Here is a 7,874-nt window from a genome sequence, read left to right on the forward strand (position 1 = left end):
CTCCATAGATTTTTCTGCATCATCCCATGATATTGCTTCATCAGAGTGTACTTGCTTATTTACATTAGGGTCAAGAGAATGCCAGCTGCCGCTATTTTCATCACCGTTACCGCCTTCAGGATATTGATCAGTAGTTTCCTCATCTTGTTGCACCCAAATTTCAACATCATTTGCATTAAGAGATTTAAGAACAGTATGGTTGGTCGGTAACCGTTTGGTTTCAAGAATTTTTTCTAGACCAGATGTATTCTCTGATTCTTTCAGTTCAGAAGCCTTTGATGCTGGGCATAATTTACCCCATGCTTTTGTTAATGCCCTTGCTCGAACTTGATTCCCATCACTTGCGAGCGAAAATATGGCATCTTTGATAGTAAAATGGCGCTGAAAATCGCTTATACTCACGGTACTATTTATTATATTCATCATGGAATCATTTCCGTAGAAACATTTTAAATTCCAAATAAGGTTGGATGAGAGAAGTCACATTAGGTGGTAAGTAGCAGACAAAAATATTCCCGCAAGATGACTCTAGTTATGACTCAGGAGGATGTGCTCTACAATTGTCCAACAGAAGGAAGCACTTTGAATCAGGTTTACCTTATTCAATAAAACGCCTCTGGACAACTGGCACAAATTCTTGCAAAAAACATTTTTTAAACAACTGTTGATTCGTCCATCCATTTCGTGAAGAATAATAGGATACTGGCAAAGACGAAACTCCTTTCAATGCTCGGGGACACTTTGATTTGCCGACGAGAAAAAGCTTAAGTTTATGATTTCCAGAAACATTAGCCCATCACTGTTAGTCTTTCTTTATGTAATTTGAATCCTTTCATTTTCTGCTCCTCGGATCCAGCTAATGTTTTTGTAGGTAAGGATTTCCAATTTACGCCACTTTCATCAGTGTTGTAAACACCCTCTGGTGTTAAACCATAATCGGCAATTATCGTCTTGAATTTGTCACAATTATTTGATGCTGCGTGTGTATCAGCAGACCATTGTTCGCCTGACATTGTTAATTATCTTATACCATGCCTTCTCTTAAAGTTCCTAAGCCAGCTTTCACTGAATTTCATATCTTCTGCGATATTCAACTCTTCCTTAAGAGATTTTGCTTTAGCAATTAACATGGGCCCAGATATTGCTACACCTTCATTCCGTTTTACTACAAACCACTCATGCAATATTCGATCGAATTCAACTTGCTTTGGTCTGCGAAGAGTCCTTCTTTTGACATGTCTTTTATTTGAAGAGAAAGGAGCAGCCTTCAATATTTCCTCCTTTTTCTTTTTGATGTAAAACAGTGTACTTCTTCCAATCTTATAATCTCTCAATATACCGCTATTTTCAACTCCGGCATCTAATTTTTCTATAATTTGATGTTTATCGAGTAACAACCGGAAGCCGTCACTTGTTTTCTTTTAGAGTTGCAAGCAAGTGTGATGGATTGTTTTACACTATTTTAAATATAGCAATCTGGAAATAAAATGGCAGTTAGTGTGAATTAATTATCAATAGCTAATCTTCATTAATTACATAGTGCCAATATGAACATTTCTGCGCAATATCTGACTAAACCATGTAAACAGCTTAACTGCAACCCCGCATCAAATATGCTAATACAATTTCAATAACGAGACAGTTCAAGTTTAGAAAAATCCAGGTTTAGAAGAAGTCCAAATGAGAGGAAGTCCAACTTTAGAGTAAGTTCAAATTAAAGTAGTTTTACTATATATATATATATATATATATATATATATATACATATATATATATATATATATATATATATATATATATATATTGCTTCAATTGACAAACTAATTAATATTTTCCTTTTGTATGCATTCTCAAGGATTTTTATCTTGTGCTCTTTTTCCCATTTATACATTTGTGCCATTGTTACCTACGTTTCCCAACCTCACCTTTCAGAATGGTTCTAAAATCTATCGGTTAATACACATACCAATCTCGTGCCTGTGTTTCGGGGATTTCGCCTTGAATTTTTCTGATTTATTCGGAAATATTTAATATTTGGATACGCCATTATGGCGATTTTTAATTTTTTTATATATTTCAATTTAATTTTTATTATGTTAATACTGTTTGATTCTATAATTTGTTTCTTTAAAAAACAAAATATACCCTCTCCGAAAAACAGATAAAACTAGCTTATAAAATTTGCAATTGTTCTGGAGAGCTAACCGCTTCAATATAATTCCAAAAATATATAGTGAGAAAACACGGAATATTTTATATATTCATAATATTTTTTATGTAGAGTAGGAAGTTAAATATAGTGTTTTTCTTGTTTGGATATTTTTTGTTTCGAATTAGCCTTTTTTTTATTTCAGATGGCAAGATTTAAAAATCTAGCGATTTTCTGGAGATTTCTTTTCTCTGCACTGGCGGTTTATTATTTTTTTTTTACATCTCAGTTATCAAGATGAAAATAATGAAATCTCAGCAAATCATTTTCGAAAATCGAAAAAAAACGATTTTAAACATATCCTTTCTCTCATAGATAAAAAAAAATAATTTTTACAGAGGAATATTTTCCGGTTACACTAGCCAAGTGAAATAATAAAATCTCAGCAAATGATTTTTCTTAAAAAATTGTCATATGGAGGTATAACTCAGCTGTGTAACATTCGACCAAAGATCGAATGATACCCTGTTCAAGCGCGATAGTATCTCACCATTTTATTCTATTAATTTCAATTTACGATAAAAAAGGAGGTACCATTAAAAGTCGCCGCAAATCATTTCTTCGTTTGTATATTTTAAAAGTAAAAATCAACCAGAAGTGACTTTTTCAGGGCATTCATGGTCCAGCCTAAATATCAGCTGACGTGATATTGTAAACCTACACAGACGGAATTTGATGAACGACATTATCATTATTTTTTTTTATTTTTTTATTTTTGCGAATTAATTAACCGGGCAAATTATTCCTAGTAATATATAATATGCAACAGAGGATTGATTTTATAATAATACATACGCAATCTGCATAAATTAAAGTATACTGTTTACGCATATTGTACGACATGGAAACGCCAGGCGACCAGTTTATATATATATATATATATATATATATATATATGTATATATATATATATATATATATATATATATATATATATATATATATATATATATAATGGAGAACGCCAGTAGAAGAACGAAAATAACAAAAGTCAAGAATAGTTCATAAATAACAGAGAACAGACTGAAAGGTCGTGTAACAATTTGACTGTCAAAGAAAGAAAGAGCTAGATAGAATGGGATAATAAGAGAGAAAGAGAAGGAGAAAAGCTTGATGGTCACGAAACACGTCTATGCAAGAGGTGAGATGTTTGTGTCAGTTGTTTTCTGAACACAGAGAAAAATCACAGAGAGATCCTGAGGACCGCGCTTCCTTCAGTATCAAGGTCCCAGGAGATTTGTTTCGTGCGAGATTTTACCAGTTTACCGGCTGATGTGAAAAAAAAATCAAATGAATAAACGTAGGCAGGCATAAATGATCAATCGTTGTACAAGCCGTCGCCTCTTAGTCGGATCTTTTTTTACTTATTTATGTTGACAATAATGAGTGGTCAGCGGGGGGGGGTTGCTGCTGGATGAATTGACCCAGAGAGATAAAAGAAAAAGAACAAACGAAATTATATGTTCATCAACGTTTTGTCTTCATTGTAAGACTTTTTCTGGATTAATGAATTGAGAAAAATAAAATGCCAGTACAATACGACGTCAGAAAATGAAAGAATATTTGAAGAATACAATTCAGAATATTCTTTGTCCAAATATATTTATGTTTTTCATTTTTCAAAAATTATAGTTTTTTTTTCTGAATTAAATTTAAATATTTAAAAACAAAACTGTAAAATTCATTTGCTCTATCAAGTATATTGAGCTATTCTCTTTTTGGCTGGGATTGTCGTATATAAAAATATTATTTCCTAATAAAAATATTTTGCAACACTTGATATCACAGGATTCAATAATCTGTGTTCCTATTCGCCTTATGATTTTAATATATATATATATATATATATATATATATATATATATATATATATATATATATATGCATATGACTACTTCATTAAATCACGTAAATTAATATACGAAAGTATCATTTTATGAGTAAACTTAGCTGTTTTCTAGGTTGGCAGTATTTTGCGCGAACAGTTGGCAGAGATGGCGGAAATTTTCTGTTTCTACGTCTATCCTTGTAACCATGTCACTAGTAAGGGTGCTGGAGGTAAACGTTTCGTCTAGGCTGACGTTATCTGCCTGATAGCCAGGGACCCGAACCTTGGATTAACCACTAAGGAGGCTGTGCAAAGTACTGGGGCTGCTGTATTGCCATTTGGTGAATGGATTCTGGACCATGCAGTAGCTTCTGGTGGGGCCTCTCGATGCCATACTAGTGGGTAATTGTTACGGCTTTACCATATCATTAGCTACAAATAATAAAACAAAATTCTTCATTTCTTTTTCTCTCTTAGTTTTCCCTCTCTGTCCTGCTTTAAGTAAATCTGACGACCTAGTCCACAAATTCCAAAATTTCATCATTACAAGTTTCAAGAAAAAATACACGATTAAACCCGGTTCTCCAACTTCCAACGTAGAACCCTACTACCATGTTTCCTTCTCCAACATCAGGGGTCTACGTTCTAACCTTCCAGAGGTTGAACCCCAATTACAGGAGACTAATACAGACCTTTTATTTTTAAGTGAAACTGGCATTGGACAGGCTATTTCCCTAGAAGAGTTCGCAATTAAAGGATACTCTAACTTAACTTCTAAATCTGACCCCCAAGATCGCCATGGGCATGGAATATGTGCCTATATTAAAGATAGCTTTCCATGTGGTAGGGACATCTCCAGGGAAAATCCTAACTTACCCTATATGTGCTTCCGGTTTGCTTTAGCTCACACTACTGCATTTATATTTACTCTCTATCGCCCCCACAACAGCGGAGTTACTATCTTTCAAAGCATATCTGAGAAAATTGACCAAGTCCTATCTGCTTAACCTTCAGCTAACATTCACGTATGTGGAGACTTCAATGTTCACAACGTCGAATGGTTGACCCACTCAAACAAGACCGATGATGAGGGGAGGTTCTGTCATGATTTCTCCATTGCCTATGACCTCACTCAGATTGTTCAGGAACCCACCCGTGTGCCCGACAATGACGGCCAGTATGCGAGCCTACTAGACCTTTTTCTCACAACTTGCCCTGAACTATGTTCAGTTTCTGATCTGTCGCCTCTTGGATCTTCCGACCACTCTGTTGTATCAATTAAGATAAAAATGAAATGTAATATGTCCCCAAACGTACCTCTCCATCGTACAGTATATCGATACACTAAGGCTGACTTGGATAGCTTCCGTACATTTATATCTGATCTACCTCTGCATTCCATGTTTAAAAAGGATGTGTCCTCTATAGTGTTAGATCTGACGGAATGGTTAAGTGTAGGTATTGACCGTTTCATATCCTCGAAAAAGTTTCAGCAAAAACCTAACAGCCAGCCATAGTTCTCTCCAGAATGTGCTGCTGCCATTGCGCACAGAAATCACTTTTTCCACTGCTTCCAACGTAATAGATGTATGGAAAATAAAGCCGCTTTCAGGCAACCATTGTAAGAAAGTAATAAAGAACGCAAGCCAATATTAACCGTAGTTATCGCTTGAAAAATAACAACAATAACAAAATCTAAATTTATAAGCGATAAAAATAAACAGTATAATCAATCTAGGGATTATAGTCTAATGGTTAAGGCACCAGACTGTGGTAAACATGGTCTGAGGTTCGATCCCTGGAGGCAGTTAAGCTAAAAAACCTCGAAACACGCGTGTACGTAGATTACTGTTTTAAAAATAATAAAATAAATAAAAAATGTTAAATACGTCCAAATTAAAAAGGGCGACTTTCTAAGTAAATAAAAAAAATGAGCTCCGAGGCGGCGCCAATATTAACCGTAGTTATCGCTTGAAAAATAACAACAATAACAAAATCTAAATTTATAAGCGATAAAAATAAACAGTATATATATATAAATATATATATACAGAGAGAGAGAGATTGAGAGTCAGAGTGAAAGAGACTAAAAGACAGGGAAAGCATGAGACAGAGAGATTGATAACAGAAATCTCGTGTTAGAGAGGTTTAAGAGAGTGCAAGAAATTAAGCGATCCAACCTTGTATCTTTTTTCCTTGCTTAACTCATCATATAATGACCTTTCAATTTAAGATTTTTATCAGTTTTCAGTGTATAAAATCCTTTTATAGACCTGACATTATTGCCTATTCTCTTTGTGGGTTCATCAAGCGCGCATTCTTTGCGTTAACGTATTTATTAAGTTCCAACAGAAGAAAAAATCAATTTATATCATAAATAGCCTTCGTTATACTTTTTTTTTTTTTTACATATTGTAACTATGTTCTTTATCACATACCGTTTCATGTTTTTCTTTTGATTACACCCTTTCGTTTTACAAATTTTTAAAATTTTATTTTCAATTTTTTTTTTAATTTTTTGTTTTACAATTTTTAACATATTGTTTTTCAGATATATTTAAGAAATTTTCTTTACGATTTTTTTCTTTCAATCATTTTGAAAGTTTACGTACGTCCATAATTTTATTTCATTCTTACTGAGATATCTTAGTTTTATAATTTTACATCTGTTCATAGTGTTCTGTTATTGTTTTTACTTCTTTTTAGATGATTTATTTTTCATTTATCTGCGCTAGATTAATTATAAAATTAAAATTGTGCTACGTCGGCTAAAATTCTTTTCTTTGTTTAGTCGGGCTAAGAATGCAAATTCAAACTTTTCAATGGTATTTTTCACACCAGAATATTTTCCAATGTCGTTTAGTTCATTGTGACCCAGGGCAACTTAACCTTTCTTCTTGCTATGGAAACACCATTAAAAAGAAACATTAATCGATTTGCATAAATCATGAAAAACATCTCGTCGCTATTTTGTGATTCTCTGTTCATCAAGAACAAAGTCTCTTCGAAATAACTGGTCCAAAAATTTGAAATATTTCAAAACAAAAAGCAAAAAGGAATGTGACTGGAAATTAAGAAATATAATCAATAATAAAAGTAGCACAATCTATTGACAATTAAGCAAGTCAATATGCCTGTCTGTAATGTTTTCGGTATTTCAGCTCGGATTTCATGTAAGCGCTAAGTGCGTGTTAAGATCATACTAAAGAAATTTCAATGTTACATTCCATTAAATTTATTGCATTTCGACCAGTATTATCAAAAATTGACTTAAGAACTCCTGCACCCTGCGACGCATGAGGCAATCTGAAGCAAAATCCATAGTGTTCTTCAAGCGTCTTCCTATTACAATCATATCTCTCTTCATTATCTAATTCTAGTTCATTTTTTATTTTCCGCTCCTTTATTTTTCATCAGGAGTCGATTATTTGACAATTATCACAAGGGTTAATTTTATATTTAAGCCAGTTTACAGTCGTTAGCAGATTATTAGCGATACTATATTTAAATGTTTGAGGTAAAATCCCAAGAATAATCATTCAATCAGTTAGCCATTGTACATATGCGATTTCTTCTAAATGAGGTTCAAATTAAAAACTCATGATCAGATACACGAATTGTTGCAAAACCTATTCTTTGATGCCTATATTTATGGTGTGTACTGTTTAAATATAACGCAAAACGCACATACACAAGCATATATACATAGGTGTGCATTTTTTTAATCTTTCTAAACAATATTCCAAAAATGAGCATACATAAAGTTATTTAGATTGTTTACAACTGTTTCAAGGTAATGTCTATGTTTAGTTATTTAATGCGATATTAAACAGTTTA

Source organism: Euprymna scolopes, chromosome 16, assembly GCF_053919585.1.
Source record: "Euprymna scolopes isolate OS-2025 chromosome 16, ASM5391958v1, whole genome shotgun sequence".
Taxonomy (NCBI): Eukaryota; Metazoa; Mollusca; class Cephalopoda; order Sepiida; family Sepiolidae; genus Euprymna; species Euprymna scolopes.